Source organism: Hyperolius riggenbachi, chromosome 9 (assembly GCF_040937935.1).
Source record: "Hyperolius riggenbachi isolate aHypRig1 chromosome 9, aHypRig1.pri, whole genome shotgun sequence".
Taxonomy (NCBI): Eukaryota; Metazoa; Chordata; class Amphibia; order Anura; family Hyperoliidae; genus Hyperolius; species Hyperolius riggenbachi.
In genome coordinates, this window is record NC_090654.1 from 116278232 (window position 1) to 116299453 (window position 21222).

A 21222-nucleotide genomic window follows, 5' to 3' on the forward strand; every position below is an offset into this window, starting at 1 on the left:
GCTAAAAAGCCATTTCGTTAATGCCTAGCCAGAAAAAACACATTTTATTCTATCAAATACCTTTCCATATCAGACGAAAACGATCAAGACAACTCCAGCTGTTGCCTATCTTATTCAATAAATCCCACCTAATCAGGAGCAAATGGAAGGGCGAACAGTCAATAAGTGCCCAGCCAACATTTTTTTTTTCCTTGAATCTTTATATAACAGTTTAATACAGAAATAGGTCTGGAGTTTGCTTGCTCAGTAGGATCTTTATCAGGTTTGAGACTGACCAAGACAACAACAGCTCTAATGTTAGGCATACACCTAGCCAAATATGCACCGAATCGAGCGGCTGGCTTGATGCTGGCGCATCTCAGCTTGTCCGCACGTGCGCGCGGATCGATCCCCGCTCATCCCCGCCGCCGCTGCTTATCACCTGCTCGATTCCCCGCTATTGTCCGCCAGCAGGGATAGAGCGAGGGAATCTATCCGGCAGGTCATCGGACCTGTCGGATATTATCAATCGAGCCATCAGCGGCTCGATTGATAAGGGCTGAAAATGCCGTGTATGCCCGGCATTAGTCATGCTTTGAAGTTGACCCAAATGAGTAATTTGTGAAAGTGTTTATCCAAACAACATATTGGCCTCAATTCACTAAGGTTAACTCCTGTCTTTAATAACTCTTCTGAGCTGTTTTACAGTTATAACCATGGTGATATAATTGTGATAACTGTAAAACAGCTCTGAAGAGTTATTAAAGACAGGAGTTAACCTTAGTGAATTGAGGCCAATGTGCATTGTGCACATAGCGCAAACTTGCGCGTTATGGACACAATGCACACATCCTATATAATAAAACCCCTGTGTCTCTGCGTCCTGTCCCTGTGTGTGTGTGTCCCTGCTTCCAGACTTGACAGTTTGCTGTCTGAGAATCTCATTGCATTGTGGGAAATAACAGCTTTTTCCAACTGCCAAGCAAGCAACATCTCCCTGTGTGCATGTACTTCGGACAGTGGTGGGAGACGAGTGAGCAGGATGCATCGGTATGTGCGTTGCCAAGGTTTAGCGGCCGTGGCCTAGCTCCCGGTTTTTATCGGGCGGGCCGTTTTACTAGTTTCTAGTATAACATGCATTGTGCATATAGAGTGCATTATAGAAGCAATGTGCGTATTGTGTACATAATACAAGTTGTATTGTTACATTGCTTGTGTAAACACCAGGAAAATTGCTGTGCACTGAAATTTGGGGAGAGTATGATTGGCTCTACAGAATATAAAAACTGCTGCCTAGTATTTTTTTTAAACAATAACATTTTACTGATAAAAGGTGAATACATATTGTATTGAAAATAACAGGAGATAATAAATATGTAACAGAATGTCACAATTATAACATTTTAACCATCAAATAATATGGTGTAGGGCCCACACTTGTAAATAATAATGTGAAATAATGCACCTTTATGGAACAAGGGGGCAGGGGTAAAAAAAAAAGGGTACAGGGTCAGGAAAGGTGGGAAGGAGAATTAGAAAGCTGTGACTAGACGATGGAGGAGTTGACTGGGATTCAGGGGAGGGAGGTACAAAACAAGTGAAAACCAAATAAACAGCTTTCAAGCCAAACTAGTATTGTTATAAAACTAAGTTAGTTACTCATTGTTATTTACTTTGCATTAAATTAGTAGCCATGCAGGAGCATAAATAATACATCAAATTCATGTGAGAAGGTCATAGATTGTGAGGGAAGCCTCTAACACTTTTTGTATATCACCTATATTTACAATAAATCAACACCTGTAGCATGTGCATTTTTTACTTAATACATTTGTATATATAGTAATGTATCTAGTTCCAGCTGTCTCTAACTATACTGTTTGTCATATCACCCAGACTGCAGATTAGACTGTAAGAAACCAAGTATGGCCTGAGAGTCAGAAAATTCCACCCACAATGCTCATCTCTGAATCAAGACCTCATGTTTGTTTTGAGCAGATAGGTCTAACTTATCTATCCTCATGAATATATTGATCTGTTTGACTAGGTCAGTACAATCTTGAAATACGTAATTTATATGAAATCAATATATATCTAAACTGGATTTCTAGGTTTTTAAAATTTATCCAGGGGGCATGGACAGTAAACCAGTTTCAGGAACACAAGTCATGAGGACTTTATACAAGAGTTTATTTAACAGTAAGGTCTCAATCTGGTATACATCCACAGAGCATGTAAGAAGGTACCTTCCTCCCTTTGACATGTCCAGCAACAGCAACAAATCCGTAGGTTGCATTCATGAATTCTAGTGGGGTCTCTGTACAATCTTGTGAAGATCTTATAGTTCCTTTTTTGAAATATCACTGAGACATTTTATGATCCAAGATAAATGTTCTTCAGAATCAATTGTGCTTACCAGTTTTTGATGCCATTGTTCAATAAGTTTGGTAATGGAGGAATCACTAAAAGAATTTATCAGTATCAAGTATATATGTGCTAATTTATGTCATCCCTGCCTCCTCCACACTGCCAGAATGAGGATGAGGGCCACCTCCCACCCAGGCAGTCGCTTCTTCGAGCTCCTCCTATTGGGCCAGTGTTTCAGAGCCATCCTCTCAAGAACCACCAGGTGTAGGAGAACCTTCTACCCTCAGGGCTCTTTCACACTGGCACGGTGTGGCAAATTGCCGCACTGCTACCGCAGCCTAATTAAACCCTATGGGGAAGTTCATACTTTCCACATTGCGGCACGCTGTGCTGGAAATGCCAATTTAACGCTCGTGGAGACCTGCGTTGGGCAGGAACTCATGTTAGCCTGTGGCAACGCAGGGTCCTTTAACGACGTTGATGTTGCAGCGTGCATGCGTGGAGGCGTATTTTTACAATATGCTTCGGCATACTCGGAGCAGGAAGTGACCGCAAGTGTGTGTCACTTCCTGCTTGGATTGTGGCCAGACAGGGAGCACCATGTACTAATGCGGTGTTCCCTGAAAGCCTGTTTTTGGTGGGTGTGATGCACCGCATCGCTAACGCCAATATACCGTGTGAAACCAGCCTCAGGCTGTTCTCCTTCTGAACTCCTGCCCCCCATGACAGGTCATGCTAGTCCCTGGACATTATTTTTTTTTTTTTTGGGACGCCCACCCCCCAACTTCCTCACTGTGCGGAACTAACCCACCATCCTAGCTACCGAAGTTCATGTCTGTATCCCTTGTTCTGAATGTGTGCTTGTTATACCTCTTTCATGATCATTGCTCACGCTGTCTACTCTTTGTACCAAATACAATTCCAATTCGCTGTCTACTCTTTGAACCAAAAACAATTCCAGGTATGTCGTTCAGCGTACTTGGCGAATAAAGGTGATTCTGATTCTGTCTGTGCTCCATTAAGCAAAGATTATCAAATGCCGTTAGTCCACTATGTATCATGTGTAAAGCTTTTAGAGATGTGTTGTAAAGGCTTTGATGTCTCTCTGCTAACAGAGGATATAGAAACTAAAAGCAGAAGTCCTCTGTTATTGTGTCACACTGCCCCCTAGTGACAAGTGGACAAAAATACACATTACAGCAGTACTAATTAGTAGCAAGGAAATGTAACAAATAAGAAATAAAAATGTGCTAAAATGAATTAGCCTGGAGCACTTGCAAGCCTCTAAATAATTTGGCTGCTAAAGGGTTAAAAGGAACCTGAGGTGCGAAAACTATGGAGGCTGCCATATTAATTTGCTTTTAAACAATACCAGTTGTCTGGCAGTCCTTCTGATCTTTCTGGCATCATAAGTGTCCGAATCACACACCTGAAACAACCATGCAGCTTATCTTGGCAGACTTTTGTCGGAAACATCTGATGTGCATGCTGGTTCAGGGTCTAAGACCAAAAGTATTTGAGGCAGGGAATCAGGTGGACAGCCAGGCAATGTGCATTGTTTAAAAGGAAATAAATATGTCAGCCTCCATATGTCTCTCACCTCAGGCTCCCTTTAAGATCAGGTTGAGGATGCCAATGAGTGTTTGGACCAGGTCTTCTGTTTTGTTAGATTCAGGTATACCTCCTATATGGGTGTTATTCCGGTGAGGCCAGTTCTCTTGGTCATCCAGCTGTAAGTAGAGATCTTGGATCTGGGTAATATGTGTGTCTGTTATAATTTGTTGATCAAAATTAATTTGTTCAAGCCTTTTGAGTCCATTTTCTGTTTTCACGACTTTATGCCCATTATGTCTGATTTCTGACTTGACCTCCTCCAGCTCTTTGTGGTAAGTAGCCTCAATCCTGCTGATATATTTCTTTAAATCATCCTTAGTTGGAAGTGACCTAATATAGTCATGCACGTTGACCTCTAAAAATGAGCACTCTCTGAACGGGCAAGAAAAGAGTGCCTTGAAGATCTGTGCTCAATATCCAGTGTTTCGCCAGGGGTCTAAAGCCCAATCTACACGATACGATTCTATTTGCGATTCGATTAAATCTGACATGTCCGATGCTGATTTGATTCATTTCAATTCGATTTGCCATTGCAATACAATGGCAAATCGAATTGAATCAAATCGAATCAGGATCGGACATGTTGGATTTAATCGAATCGGAAATAGAATCGTATCGTGTAGATTAAGCCCAATCTACATGATACGATTCTTTATATGATTCGATTCTATTTACGATCCAATTAAATCCAACATGTCCGATCAGGATTCGATTCGATTCAATTCGATTTGCCATTTGCCTGATCCAGCGCCATCTTGCTTCTTGTGCTGCCATATCCTGATGTAGTCAAGGGACTCAGAAACGTCTCAATTTGGGGTTTCTTGTTCTGTCTGTTGTCTGGCTGTGACTTGATATGTTATTCATTACCCATATATTCAGGATATCCAGGATATCAATGCTGATGATCGCTTATAAGGGACTAAACCACTTGTTCTCTTGCAGCTCTGCAGAAGTGCATCCTAACATGCTATGAACAAGCCATGCCTCCGCCCCCTGCTTGTAGTTTTTAAACATGCAAAAGCAACGTAAGCAGTCTTGGAAGAATCCAAAGCAGTCCCTTCACCAAGCTAGGTATGCATTCAGTTCAATCCCCCTTCAGCTGTGCTGAACCTATTAAATCATTAATAATAGAAACTAAAAAAATAATGATTTTACTTCATATAACCTTTCTTGGAAAAAGTATATTTAAAGCAAAGCTGAAGTAAAAATTAACTTAAAGGATAATCTATTGTGTTCTGCTAATAATAAATTAAACATAAACTGACTCATACATTTGTGTTTTGTTTAAGTGGACCATTTTAAGACTTAAAGTGAACCAGAGACGAAGCACCCTCATGTATTTTACCATACATATCAGTAGGAACATTAGAGAAAACTCCTGCCCTGCTCTCTGTTTCATCCTTCACTGCTCAGCCTGCCTGTTACCAGCCCTGATAAAATCCCAGACTGAGCATTCAGCCTGGCTTTGCTCAGGAATCATTATAGCTGAGTCATTATAGCAGAGCCAGAAGGGGAAGGCTTGTGCTTGAAAATATATCAGAGAAGACAGACTCAGCTATAGTGATTCCTGAGCAAAGCCAGACTGAATGCTAAGTCGGGGATTTGATCAGGGCTGATAACAAGCAGGCTGAGCAGTAAAGGACGAAACAGAGAGCAGGGTAGGTGTTTTCTCTAATGTTCCCCCTGATATATATGCAGGGCTGGATTTACCATAAGGCACTGTAGGCACGTGCCTACAGGTGCCTTGGGCTGGAAAGGCGGCTCACTACACTCCCCGAGCACCTCCCTCCCTCCTTCCCTATGCAGAGTCCTGATGAGAGTGTAAATGAGAATGCTCTTGGCATTTTACTGACGAGAACTTCCTTCAGTCTTGGGCACTTCTTGCTACCGAATACTTCCACTAGCTACCTACTTGGAGGCACCTCTAGCTACATAATACTGAGGGTACTTCTGGCTACCTAATACTAAGGGGCACCTGTAGCTGCCTATGATGGGAAAAGAAAGACGTGACAGCCAGGGCAGCCAGCACAATAGCGGTGCGGTTTAGCGGGGGTTTGTAGGTACATGGAGGGTGAAGTCTAAGGTGCCAGGATATCTCTGCCTATAGGCTCCTGTGAGGTAAATCCAGGCCTGTATATATGGTAAAATACATGAGGGTGCTTCTTCTGTGGTTCACTTTAAGGGAAAGGGATATGGAGGCTGCCATATTTATTTCCTTTTAATCAATGCACATTGTTAGGCAGTCCTGCTAGATCCTGAACAAGCACGCAGATCAGATGTTTGACTTGATTTGCCACATGTTTGTTTCAGGTGGGTAATACTTGTTATACTGGGTGCCTATCTGCATGTATAGAACGCTCTGCTCCATCAGGGCCTATCTGTGTGTACAGAACACCCTGCTCCAACAGTTTGTAGCTGAATGCAGTCTTTTACTTTGGTGTGTCAAAAATAGATATTGCTAAATGTGGCATTGAATATTTAGCTGCATAAAAAAGAGTGGCAATAGTTTAACAAAAGGATGATGACGTTACACAGTGTTGGACTGGGAGGTGGAAAAGTTGAGGAAGTCCACTTCCTGGCCAAGCAGCAGTAATCAGGTGTTGCTGCTCACAGTGAAGACTTGCTGCAGGTTTCCATTGGGAGTGATAACACAGGGCTTCTGCTGCTTGGCCAGCAGGTGGATTTCTTCAGCTTTTCCACCTCCCAGTTTGACACTGACGTTAAACATAGTATTGGAACTCCATGTCAAACAATTTACTATGACTAGCAGATTGGTGCCTGTTGGGCACAGGAATGTCAAGAGAAAGTTTGTAAAGACATTGGGAAAGTGTAGTAGGAGTAGTAGAGAGAAAATGTGATGTGCAGCGTGTATGTACATGTATGTAAATATATGAGTGGGATATATGCAGTATACAACTGAATAAGAGCAGATGTGGCAATGCAATGATGACAAAAGAAGGAAATAAGCAGACACATAAGTCTCAGCTCCTTCCAATCACATAGCAATTAGCTGTTAACTTTTCACATAGTAATGGCACCTGTATTTATAGACTCAAGTGTCTAAAATGGCACTGTGACATGTTCAGCAAATGTAATTAGAAGCCTTGTCTATATACCACTATGCTTGGTTTTACCTTGCATACGCCTAGATAGAAACATATTTCTCTCTCGGTGCACGCGCTGGTGGGACCTTTTCGGCGCACGTGTCTGCAGCGTGATGCCAGGTACCGCCGACCAGGAAATAAACAAAGCAGTCCCAGGGAACCCCCGCACGTGCGTACAATAGAACAGTTTCGGGAATGCCACGGGTGCCTGGTACGGTGAGTGTGACACAAGTGTGAAAATGTACACGTGTGAAAAGGTACTGTATGTTTATCCACGTATGGGAAAAATAGTTGTGTAGCATCTTTTTGTACACTGCCTGCGATTCCTATTGCTAACAATCAGGCAGGGATCCTACTTGGGGGAATTGCATGCATTCATTGTGCCGTGATGCGAAATTGCATGCAGAGATACATGTAATGCTTTCCTATGGACATTAGTGGTGAAGTGTTACAATGTGCATTTTTCCATGTGTTGTATTAAAAATACCAACTTTGTTGCTGTTTTTCACACTTCCCGTGCGTTTACTATTGCTGATAGTCAGCTGCTGTCACCTGGCTGTTGTGTGTTTAAATAAAACGCAAAGAACTGGCTGGGAAAATCTGCTGACATTTTCCCTGAACTCAAGTGAGATCCTTTCCTCAGCTGCCATGACAATCTGTGCATTATGATTACCAGCATTAAACTATATTGGCTTGGTAATAATGATTGGCTGTTTTTGGCTTATCCAAAAGAAAGGTATGTTAATTGGGTAATATTGTAATTTTCAATTAATTAGATTCTGGGTATGTTTAGGGTGGGGGAGGTTTAACCTCAATTATGTTTGCAAAAATGTTTTCAATGAGGCAGGAAACACACTTGCAGGGGTATTTTTCCCTGCAAACAATTCCTGGGTTTCCATCGTAGTCCATCTGCGTTCAGCACACAATTTTTCACATTTGTTCCATATTTGGTAGAATAACCTGTAATTACAAACATGCGCATAAGCAGAAAAAAGTTTTGCAATTTGAAATTGCAGAAACAAAAACTCAAAACATGAACAAATGCTAATGATGGGCATTGAATACTTGTACCTGCCTAGTGATGGAATGCATCAGTTGTCATGTGGATGTCTCGTCGGGTGAAGTAAAAATGTTTATGACGAGCCTTAACTGTTTTTGGTTTTTATTGCTGTCTGTGCCACTATTGTGGCTTTGTGATGTAATGCATTTGGGTGTGTTGTTTCAGGAAGTACCTCCCAGGTTGCGGCTTAGCTTCTGCCAGGAGGAAGCTCACAGCGGTGGGGACAAAGGCGGGGGAGCGCTGATAGACCGACAGCCTGCAGGTAAATCCTGGGCTAGTGACAAGCAGATGGTCGCTAGCCTAGTGCTTTTTTCAGGGGGCACAGCAGACCCCGGGGGGACTAGAGGCGGCCATAGCGAGACCCAGAGGTATGTCATTATGCACAGGACATGCCTCTGTGCTCTCTTAAGATTTAAAATACCCACCTCAGGTTCTCTTGAATATACAGTATATAGATAATAGCATTTGTGCCCTACAGCCTCGTACACATGTATGAGGACTGGGAGGGATCAGGACTCAGTCCCTTGTGCAACACTTTGGAGCCATGGCTGTACAGATGCATCGGTAGCCTCCAGAACTCTCCATTATGTTGCTATGAAGGAGGTAGAAGAAGCATGGAGTTGGGCACAATGAAGTGGCACAGAGTGGGCAGGGTGGGTGAGGACATCAGTACCCTCAGCCAACACTCATCCGAGTCAATCCACTTGGTATTATGTTCTCCCTGTGTGTGTGGGTTTCCTTCGGGCACTCCAGTTTCTTCCCACATCCCAAAAACATGCAGATACGTTAATTGGCTTTCCCCTAAAATTGGCCCTAGACTACAATGGACATATGACTATGGTAGGAATTAGGTTGTGAGCTCCTCTGAGGAACAGTAAGTGAAATGACTGTACAGTATATACTCTATATAGCGTTGCGGAAGATGATGCAATATAAACACTGAATAAAAATAATAATTGGATCATTACTGATGTGTCAAGGTGATCAAGGGCCACTGTGCACCAGCCAGCCACCTCAGCCAAGAACCATGAAACGCGTGTTTGAAGCTTCAGACTCATAATGTGGAGGCTAATAATTAGTTCTGTGAGACATTACAGGAAACAGATAGGCAAAGCAAAATGTTTGAACATTATCTTGGGAGATTTTTTTTTGTACTTGTGGCAGAAAGAAAACAAATATTAAAAACATCATTTTGGGAAAGTTTGGAGAGGATACAGAAAGCAATAAAAATGGAAATGGAATAGTGGAGCTGCGTCTAGCACATCATTTGGTCATTGCAAAAAAACAAAAAAACAAAAAAAAACCTTCCCATACAAGTCAGTGCAGACACTCAGGGGAAAAAACAGCAAGTAAAGAAGTCAGTTATAGACAATATCATTACCGAGAAAAGAATAAGGAAGGAACAGATCACATTTTTTTTCTTTAGTTAAACGAGGAACAGGAACAAACTGCAACCATTTCTTCATAATAAGGGAAAAATACTTGAGAACACCATGCAAAGAAGTAGGAGAGCAAAAGTCATTAAAAGTTAAATTCTGTCCTCTGTAGAAAAGAAATTTCAAGAAAAATTCTGCATTATCGTCAGAATCACTGCACTAGTGCTGGGCGTAATGGAAAAAATTACGCTTACGGATCATTACGCATAATTTTACGCTATTACGCATTACGGAATTACGATTACGGCGTAGACATTTATTTACGTTTCATGTCTGTAATTACGCATGGTCCTTACGCAATTACGCGTACGAATACCATAATACAGGTTGTTACGGCATGGTCTTACGCGTAATTTCCTACTAGCAATTAATGCGTAAGGCCATGCTCCCAAGCGGAAAAGTTGACGCATGGATCAATGTTAGGTAGCCGCCGACTTTAAGGGTTAATAGCAAAGCCCCCTTAAATGCTAAGAGCCTCAAATTTGGAGAATATATTAAGGAGATCAGAAGGAATAAGAGGAACAATTTTTTTTTCAAAAAGACCTTATAGTTTTTGAGAAAATCGATTTTTAAGTTTCAAGGGGAAAAATGTCTTTTAAATGCGGAAAATGTCCGTTTTTTTTTGCACAGGTAACAATAGTGTATTATTTTCATAGATTCCCCCAAGTGGGAAGAGTTTTACTTACTTCGTTCTGAGTGTGGGAAATATAAAAAAAAACGACGTGGGGTCCCCCCTCCCAGACCTCTTTAACCCCTTGTCCCCCATGCAGGCTGGTATAGCCAGAATGCGGAGCACCGGCCGCGTGGGGCTCCGCACCCTGACTATACCAGCCGTCATGGTCCATGGATTGGGGGGTCTCGGAAAGGGAAGGGCAGCCAAGCTTTCTGATTTGAAGGAACCCCATTGGTCTGCTAAGGACCAATGGGGCTCCTTGGAGCCCAAATTCAAAGATGCTTAGAGAGCTCTGAGCTATATAGTTCAGAGCTCTGTCGGGTCCATGCAAGACGCTAAGTCCCGCCGGCTCCGCTGCCCTCCCCGCCTCTCCCACATGTCACCCACATGTCACCCACATGTGGGTGACAGATGTGGGCGGGGTGGACAGCGGGAGCCGGCGGGGACTTAGCGTCCTGCAAGGACGCGTAAGTGTATGCGGCGGCTGAGCGGCGAGTGACGTCGGGTGCGGCGTAGTTACAATGTAACAAAGTTGTTACATTGTAATAACTTTGTTACATTGTAACTGATAGAACATTTCCGAGGCTATTGCGAGGGATCATTTATTTAAAGGGACAGGTAAGTATTAATGGTTAATTAAGAATATTAAAGGACTTTTTTCGTGGTTATGTTTTTTGTTCAATTAAAATACTTTTTCTAAGTGTTTGTGTGTTTATTTACTTTTAACTCTTAAAGGAAATGGGTAATTTCTCCTGGGAGGGGGGGTGGGCATCTGGGGGACCCCTTTTTAAAGGGGACTCCCAGATGCCACCATGAACCCCCCCCCAGGAAATCGCGGCCTCCACCTCCACCGCCCATCGGAGGTGGAGAAGAGCCCCCTGTCCTTGGATTGGACAAGGGCTCGGAGGGGGAGGGGAAAGCTTGGCTGCCCCTCCCCTTCCGAGACCCCCCAATCCATGGACCATGCGGGCTGGTATAGTCAGGGTGCGGAGCCCCACGCGGCCGGTGCTCCGCATTCTGGCTATACCAGCCTGCATGGGGGACAAGGGGTTAAAGCGGACATTTTCCGCATTTAAAAGACATTTTTCCCCTTGAAACTTAAAAATCGATTTTCTCAAAAACTATAAGGTCTTTTTGAAAAAAAAAAATTTCCTCTTATTCCCACTGATCCCCTTAATATACCCTGGGAATTTGGTGTTCCTAAATTTTAAGCAGGCTTTGCTATTAATTGTTAAAGTCGGCGGGTTTTTAAATGTATAGATTTTTCCTTTGAAACTTTAAAATCGATTTTCTGAAAAACTATAAGGTCTTTTTGAAAAAAATTTTTCCTCTTATTCTTTCTGATCTCCTTAATATATTCTCCAAATTTGAGGCTCTTAGCATTTAAGGGGGCTTTGCTATTAACCCTTAAAGTCGGCGGCTTTTTTATATTATACGGGAGCGTAATATTACGCGATTACGGCAGACTGTGTAATTTCAATAGGAGTTTACGGTCTTACGCGTAATTTGTTACGCGTAATAACGTAACTTACGGTCTACTCGTAATTAATTACGTGTAATACCGTAACCTTACACGTAACGCTTACGGTGCATTTGTAGTGAATTACGATGCGTAATTACGCTAATGCGTAATTTCGGCCCAGCACTGCACTGCACTGCATCACAATGTTAGATTATGGATTAACAAAGCAACTGGGAAGCATTTAAAGGGAACCTGAAGTAAGAGGGATATGGTAGCTTCCATATTAATTTCTTCCTAAATAATACTAGTTGCCTGGCAGTCTTAGTGATCCTTTGCCTCTAATGCCTAAAGCCATAGACCCTGAACAAGCATGACAATCAGAGGTTTCTGACAAAAATCAGACAAGATTAGCTGCATGCTTGTTTCAGGTGTGTGATTCAGACTAGTGTTGGGCGAACATCTAGATGTTCGGGTTCGGGCCGAACAGGCCGAACATGGCCGCGATGTTCGGGTGTTTGAGCCGAACTCCGAACATAATGGAAGTCAATGGGGACCCGAACTTTTGTGCTTTGTAAAGCCTCCTTACATGCTACATACCCCAAATTTACAGGGTATGTGCACCTTGGGAGTGGGTACAAGAGGAAAAAAATTTTGCAAAAAGAGCTTATAGTTTTTGAGAAAATCGATTTTAAAGTTTCAAAGGGAAAACTGTCTTTTAAATGCGGGAAATGTCTGTTTTCTTTGCACAGGTAACATGCTTTTTGTCGGCATGCAGTCATAAATGTAATACATATAAGAGGTTCCAGGAAAAGGGACCGGTAACGCTAACCCAGCAGCAGCACACGTGATGGAACAGGAGGAGGGTGGCGCAGGAGGAGAAGGCCACGCTTTGAGACACAACAACCCAGGCCTTGCATGAGGACAAGAAGCGTGCGGATAGCAATTTGCATTTTGTCGCCATGCAGTCATAAATGTAATACAGATGAGAGGTTCAATAAACAGGGACCGGAAACGCTAACCCATCACAGATGTTCATTGTTCATGTTACTTGGTTGGGGTCCGGGAGTGTTGCGTAGTCGTTTCCAATCCAGGATTGATTCATTTTAATTTGAGTCAGACGGTCTGCATTTTCTGTGGAGAGGCGGATACGCCGCCGATCTGTGACGATGCCTCCGGCAGCACTGAAACAGCGTTCCGACATAACGCTGGCTGCCGGGCAAGCCAGCACCTCTATTGCGTACATTGCCAGTTTGTGCCAGGTGTCTAGCTTCGATACCCAATAGTTGAAGGGTGCAGATGGATTGTTCAACACAGCTACGCCATCTGACATGTAGTCCTTGACCATCTTCTCCAGGCGATCGGTGTTGAAGGTGGATCTGCACGCTTGCTGTTCTGTGTGCTGCTGCATGGGTGTCAGAAAATTTTCCCACTCCAAGGACACTGCCGATGCCATTCGCTTTTGGGCACTAGCTGCGGCTTGTGTTGTTTGCTGCCCTCCTGGTCGTCCTGGGTTTGCGGAAGTCAGTCTGTCGGCGTACAACTGGCTAGAGGAGGGGGAGGATGTCAATCTCCTCTCTAAAGTCTCCACAAGGGCCTGCTGGTATTCTTCCATTTTGACCTGTCTGGCTCTTTCTTCAAGCAGTTTTGGAACATTGTGTTTGTACCGTGGATCCAGAAGGGTATAAACCCAGTAATTGGTGTTGTCCAGAATGCGCACAATGCGTGGGTCGCGTTCAATGCAGTCCTAGGCCGAAGAGGTCATAGCCTAGGGTCACAAAACCTGTTTATTTGGGCAATTTCAATGGTGGCGAGTCTGACATACATAAATCGCAGCAATGGCCGTTAGCAACGTCTAAATCTAACGAAATGTCTCATGCAGGTAGAAGACATATTGTTAGACTTGGGCTCCAAAGATGGGTTCCCTCCATCTCTGCAAACCAGAGTTACAGGGCTCCAAATTTGGTAAAATCCCCCATAGGCTTTCATTGGGCCTCCTATTTACAGTTCCAAAATCTCACATCTTTTCAAAGGGCAATTACTCAGCAGTGGCAAATTTTCTAGCATTGTAGGGACCCTTAGGGGGAACATGACTGGTGAGTTTCGGGCCCCTAGGCCGAAGAGGTCATAGCCTAGGGTCACAAAAACCTGTTTATTTGGGCTATTTTAATGGTAGTGATGGTGACGTACATAAATCTCAGCCATGGCCGTTAGCAACGTCTGAATTTCACGAAATGTCTCATGCAGGTAGAAGACATATTGTTAGACTTGGATTCCAAAGATGGGGTCCCTACATCTCTGCAAACCAGAGTTACAGGGGTCCAAAATTGGTAAAATCCCCCATAGGCTTTCATTGCCTCCCTATTTCACTTTCCAAAATCTCACATCTTTTCAAAGGGCAATGGCTCAGCAGTACCAAATTTTCTAGCATTGTAGGGACCCTTAGGGGGATCATGACTGGTGAGTTTTGCCACTGCTGAGCCATTGCCCTTTGAAATGGTGTGAGATTTTGGAACGGTAAATAGGAGGCCCAATGAAAGCCTATGGGGGATTTTACCAATTTTGGAGCCCTGTAACTCTGGTTTGCAGAGATGTAGGGACCCCATCTTTGGAATCCAAGTCTAACAATATGTCTTCTACCTGCATGAGACATTTCGTGAAATTCAGACGTTGCTAACGGCCATGGCTGAGATTTATGTACGTCACCATCACTACCATTGAAATAGCCCAAATAAACAGGTTTTTGTGACCCTAGGCTATGACCTCTTCGGCCTAGGGGCCCGAAACTCACCAGTCATTTTCCCCCTAAGGGTCCCTACAATGCTAGAAAATTTGGTACTGCTGAGCCATTGCCCTTTGAAAAGATGTGAGATTTTGGAAATGTAAATAGGAGGCCCAATGAAAGCCTATGGGGGATTTTACCAATTTTGGATCCCTGTAACTCTGGTTTGCAGAGATGTAGGGACCCCATCTTTGGAATCCAAGTCTAACAATATGTCTTCTACCTGCATGAGACATTTTGTGAAATTCAGACGTTGCTAACGGCCATGGCTGAGATTTATGTACGTCACCATCACTACCATTGAAATAGCCCAAATAAACAGGTTTTTGTGACCCTAGGCTATGACCTCTTCGGCCTAGGGGCCTGAAACTCACCAGTCATGTTCCCCCTAAGGGTCCCTACAATGCTAGAAAATTTGCCACTGCTGAGCAATTGCCCTTTGAAAAGATGTGAGATTTTGGAAAGTGAAATAAAGCCTATGGGGGATTTTACCAATTTTGGACCCCTGTAACTCTGGTTTGCAGAGATGTAGGGACCCCATCTTTGGAATCCAAGTCTAACAATATGTCTTCTACCTGCATGAGACATTTCGTGAGATTGAGACGTTGCTAACGGCCATGGCTGAGATTTATGTACGTCACCATCACTACCATTGAAATAGCCCAAATAAACAGGTTTTTGTGACCCTAGGCTATGACCTCTTCGGCCTAGGGGCCCGAAACTCACCAGTCATGTTCCCCCTAAGGGTCCCTACAATGCTAGAAAATTTGCCACTGCTGAGCAATTGCCCTTTGAAAATATGTGAGATTTTGGAACTGTAAATAGGAGGCCCAATGAAAGCCTATGGGGGATTTTACCAAATTTGGAGCCCTGTAACTCTGGTTTGCAGAGATGTAGGGAACCCATCTTTGGAGCCCAAGTCTAACAATATTTCTTCTACCTGCATGAGACATTTCGTGAGATTCAGACGTTGCTAACGGCCATTGCTGCGATTTATGTACGTCAGACTCGCCACCATTGAAATTGCCCAAATAAACAGGTTTTTGTGACCCTAGGCTATGAGCTCTTCGGCCTAGGACTGCATTGAACGCGACCCACGCATTGTGCGCATTCTGGACAACACCAATTACTGGGTTTATACCCTTCTGGATCCACGGTACAAACACAATGTTCCAAAACTGCTTGAAGAAAGAGCCAGACAGGTCAAAATGGAAGAATACCAGCAGGCCCTTGTGGAGACTTTAGAGAGGAGATTGACATCCTCCCCCTCCTCTAGCCAGTTGTACGCCGACAGACTGACTTCCGCAAACCCAGGACGACCAGGAGGGCAGCAAACAACACAAGCCGCAGCTAGTGCCCAAAAGCGAATGGTATCGGCAGTGTCCTTGGAGTGGGAAAATTTGCTGACACCCATGCAGCAGCACACAGAACAGCAAGCGTGCAGATCCACCTCCAACACCGATCGCCTGGAGAAGATGGTCAAGGACTACATGTCAGATGGCATAGCTGTGTTGAACAATCCATCTGCACCCTTCAACTATTGGGTATCGAAGCTAGACACCTGGCACAAACTGGCAATGTACGCAATAGAGGTGCTGGCTTGCCCGGCAGCCAGCGTTATGTCGGAACGCTGTTTCAGTGCTGCCGGAGGCATCGTCACAGATCGGCGGCGTATCCGCCTCTCCACAGAAAATGCAGACCGTCTGACTCAAATAAAAATGAATCAATCCTGGATTGGAAACGACTACGCAACACTCCCGGACCCCAACCAAGTAACATGAACAATGAACATCTGTGATGGGTTAGCGTTTCCGGTCCCTGTTTATTGAACCTCTCATCTGTATTACATTTATGGCTGCATGGCAACAAAATGCAAATTGCTATCCGCACGCTTCTTGTCCTCATGCAAGGCCTGGGTTGTTGTGTCTCAAAGCGTGGCCTTCTCCTCCTGCGCCACCCTCCTCCTGTTCCATCACGTGTGCTGCTGCTGGGTTAGCGTTACCGGTCCCTTTTCCTGGAACCTCTTATATGTATTACATTTATGACTGCATGCCGACAAAAAGCATGTTACCTGTGCAAAGAAAACAGACATTTCCCGCATTTAAAAGACAGTTTTCCCTTTGAAACTTTAAAATCGATTTTCTCAAAAACTATAAGCTCTTTTTGCTATTTTCTTTTCCTCTTGTACCCACTCCCAAGGTGCACATACCCTGTAAATTTGGGGTATGTAGCATATAAGGAGGCTTTACAAAGCACGAAAGTTCGGGTCCCCATTGACTTCCATTATGTTCGGAGTTCGGCTCGAACACCCGAACATCGCGGCCATGTTCGGCCCGAACCCGAACATCTAGATGTTCGCCCAACACTACACGTGACCCGTTCGGCCAATCACAGCGCTAGCCGAACGTTCGGGTAACGTTCGGCCATGCGCTCTTAGTTCGGCCAAATGGCCGAACAGTTTGGCCGAACACCATAAGGTGTTCGGCCGAACTCGAACATCACCCGAACAGGGTGATGTTCTGCAGAACCCGAACAGTGGCGAACACTGTTCGCCCAACACTAATTCAGACACTACTGACCAGCCAAACAACTGGTATTGTTTAAAAGGAAACAAATATAGCAGCCTCAATATACCTCTCACTTCAAATGTTTTTTTAAAGGGAGTATGGTCATATACCGCAAAGGAAGTATATGGGAAAAATAGTATAGGAAATAAGATGAAAAGAACTGTCTGGTGGAGTGATATGGTTAAGGAGGAAATCAAGAAGAAAAAGAGCAAGAGTAAGGTGTATTAAGTAGTGATGGACGAACGTTCGAGGCAGACCCCCTAGATTTTAATGGTAGATGAATGTCTGAAACCTTCAGGGCATATTTGCAGCCTTTTAAAAAGATCTCCAAACTGTCCAAAACCCAGGTAGTGGCATAGCAGAGGGGGATCAATGGAAATCACCCCCCCCCCTCCCCATCCCCATACATATTTTACCTATAGGCTTGTTTTTTAAACTCAGGAAAAATACATTTGAATACAGTGGACTTGAATGTATACATTTCTGAGCTATGTATACACACTTGATACATTTTTTAAATAATAGAAAGAGTGGGATCCTCCCTACCAAGCCTCTTTAACCCCTTGTGGATAGCCAGAATGCAGAGCCCGGACTATGTGGCGCTCCATAGCCTGAGCTATGCCAACACACATGGTCCATGGTATGGGGGGCTCTGGAAGAGAGGCGGCAAAGCCTCCCCTCTCTCCAGAGCCCTATGGACAAGGTGCTTTTACCTTTCTCTGGTGCCAAGAAGGAGGTGGTGGTGTATGCCAGGGTGGGGGATTCATGGTGGCATCTGGGGGTCCCCTTTAACACGGGGATTCCTAGATGCCCGCCCCTCCCCAAGTGAAATGAGAATTGCCCCTCTTCAGGGATGATTCTCATTGGTAAAAGCCCTGGACCATTGGGAAGCCCTGGCAGGAGGTTCTCTGGATAATGTAGAGCTGGAGATCCAGCAAGAAGGTGCGGTGTGTACTCCAGGCGGCCATCGGTGGATCGACAGGTGGTTCTGGTGGGCAGCACTGAGCAAAGGATGGTCTCCTCTGAGCAGCATTAGGTGGTGGTGAGAAAGGTCTTTTGTTTTGGTTAATACTTCTTTTTACTCTAAATAGGTAGATAGTCAGAAATGACTCCCTTTACCCATTTAAAGGACAGATGTCTGGGGTCTCCTTAGTGGAGGCGACTCCCAGATGCCCAAAGAATCTGGTGGGACATGGGCTATAGAGACTTTTCACCTGCTTCGAGCAGGTAAGAAATTCTCGCCCATTTTTCATGGGAAACATAATTGCATAGAGGTGAAATAACTTGCTAGGCAATTAATTCTCCCAAGCAAGTTCTGTAAAATGTTGATTGTGGCAGTTATCAAACATGGACCTTTGAAAATGCTTGATCCACATAGTCACAGATGATTGCCACCCAAATGGGATTATGTCCTGATGCCCCAGATGATTGCTGCAGTAAACAGCAGCAAATAACAATGATTTAAGTGAGTAAAGAATCTTTATTAAACATCACAGCAATTTCAAATGCATTGACACAGTTATTAACCCTCTAACCAGCCCTGCGTTTGGGTGCAATGGAGAAAAGGAAAAGCAAATAGACCTTTCAAATCACATGGCTTTAAGCCACACCACAGAAAGGAAGAGGGCATCAGAATCCCCCACACCCCCTCAAAGCACCCATGACCCAATGTTCTAGTGTTACTGGACAAGGGGCTCTTTTTCATTTCCAGCGGTGGGACTAAATAAATGGTGGTTAAAGGTTTTATTTGGTCAACCTATTAAAAAAAAAGAAAAAAAATATAAATCACACTTGCTTTCTGAATGTGTTTGAGATTTAGTTCAGTAATCCATTTTTATTTTCCAAAATGTTGTTTTCTTCACCTTCATTCTTCTTTCCTTTTTCTGCAATATGATCTCTTCATTGAAGACCACTTGCTCCACTATCTGCTCTATGTATATTCCCCACTGCTACAAATCACAAACCTGGAAGACAGCAAATTTGTATTCCCCACCAAGGTAGGGTTCACACTTATCCTTGCGAAAAACTGACCTCCTTTTCACATTGAAATACCTGTTTTTTTTATTACATCTAGGGAAACTTAAAAAAGTAAGTCAGATCCCTCTAGGACAACTGTATGCATTGTAAAGGCTTTGGTAGACATTTTGTAAAAACTAGCTTTCCTTTTTCTTTTACTATTGTTCTGATAGGGAACTGAACTAGAGAAAATCTACAGAAGACAAATTGTAAAATGTTAAGGTTATAGAAAAAAATAAGTTTCTTAGAGATGCAGATTTTGAAATTTCATTCCAAAACAAGAGCAAGAGGATACAATACAAATACATGGAGAGGGGTGGAGGTTTAGGTGAATTACATAATACGGTGATACAAAAAAATTAAAAATAATAGGGGTAAAATCAGGAATAACTGTAGCTCATAAAAACGGGTCATTGATTGATCAGCATATGACACGAGTGCTGTACAGACATGTTACTCGGCTACAGTGTTTATAGTTCAATGGAGAGAGGAGAAGGAGGATTGACAGGCATCGCAAGACACCATAGATACCAAACTACAAAAACTCAATAGAGACAGACTGGCCTACGCTGAGCACAGCGAAAGAGAGCAGAAACCCAAGCCAGCCCCAGCCGGTCCCTTCCCGACAATTGGTCACCCACCTCCACCTCACCCCGTGGCACCACCTCAACCCCTATAATGAGTTTGAAATTTCCGCCTACCTATAGATAACCGTAAAACACAGGAGCCGGACAAGCACCATCAAACAATATTATTTATATATACAAGGCTAGCAAATGATGAACACCAATATAGCCACAAGCGTGTGCAGAAAGGCCAAGCAAGCACTGAAATATACTGAATAAAGACAAGAATATGGCCCTACAAATACTGCACCACAAGGTATAAGGAAAAACACAAAATAGCCTTTATTATTCCATATCAGCAATTAAAACCATAAAAACAATGGCACAATATAGATAATAATAATAATAATAATGCCCTCAATGTACACAGTATAATAAATACAAATATATGAGTATACATAATTAAATAACCATAATACAGATCCACAAACCGGCAAGCTAGAAAAATGAAAGGTGAATGATGAAAGCCAAGAAAGTAAAGCCTGAAAAGTGCAGAGGTTGCGGCGAATCGCGACGGCCTCCGGCATGCACACCCTCCTGTCCAGCTCCACTCTGGTAAGCTCCTTGCTTGCACGCACACTGTTGGTGCTCTTCCACTCTGGGCTTTAATCGCCCCATCTATTTGTTCTCCAGTGCACTTGTCCCAGCTGGTCTACACACATGGACCTTTCTTCCTCACACACATTGATCACCCTGGTCTTTTCAGTGCAGGATGTCCAGGTGCACATCTCAGGCTTTACTTTCTTGGCTTTCATCACTCACATTTCATTTTTCTAGCTTGCCGTTTGTGGATCTGTATTATGGTTATTTAATCGTGTATACTCATATATTTGTATTTATTATACTGTGTACATTGAGGGCATTATTATTATTATTATTATCTATATTGTGCCATTGTTTTTATGGTTTTAATTGCTGATATGGATTAATAAAGGCTATTTTGTATTTTACCTTATACCTTGTGGTGCGGTATTTGTAGGGCCATATTCTTGTCTTTATTCAGTATACCTATAGATACCCACCGTACCCTCCACCAACCTTTATACCGCCGCCACTCATAAACCCACAAGCACCACCACCCACTCCATTCACAAACCCACAGATACTCGCAGTGGATATATGGAGAAACAGAGGCGCCAAAAGAGTTAAAATATCTAAAAGGTTTAAAAGTATTCAGGTGGCGGTGGTGGCCCAGCAGCACCCAAAACAGACACGATGCTGTTGATTGAAGACACGATAATTTATTCACATACTCCTATTAAAAATACAACGCGTTTCACGGGCAATATCCCGCTTCATCAGGCAATAAACGACTGGAGTATCTCACAGCGTGGGGTCCAAAACGTGCTTGGCACCTCTGAAACGCGTTGTATTTTTAATAGGAGTATGTGAATAAATTATCGTGTCTTCAATCAACAGCATCGTGTCTGTTTTGGGTGCTGCTGGGCCACCACCGCCACCTGAATACTTTTAGTTTTCGAAAATTTTTATTGAATGTTGGCAAAAGAATCAGGCAAGAGTATATCTGGATTCCCCACG

The 21222-nt window shown here is 43.4% G+C and overlaps 2 long non-coding RNA genes across 2 annotated transcripts in view; one reads left to right on the plus strand and one right to left on the minus strand.

Annotated features, from left to right (window-relative positions):
* Positions 1-21222, minus strand: part of LOC137531714 (uncharacterized) — a 293087-nt gene that overhangs the window by 16918 nt on the left and 254947 nt on the right. The window lies entirely within an intron of this gene.
* LOC137531715 (uncharacterized) lies at positions 961-8378 on the plus strand. The gene is made up of 4 exons (XR_011023717.1): positions 961-1029; positions 1876-2026; positions 4903-5031; positions 8290-8378. It is a non-coding gene; the product is annotated as an uncharacterized lncRNA (long non-coding RNA).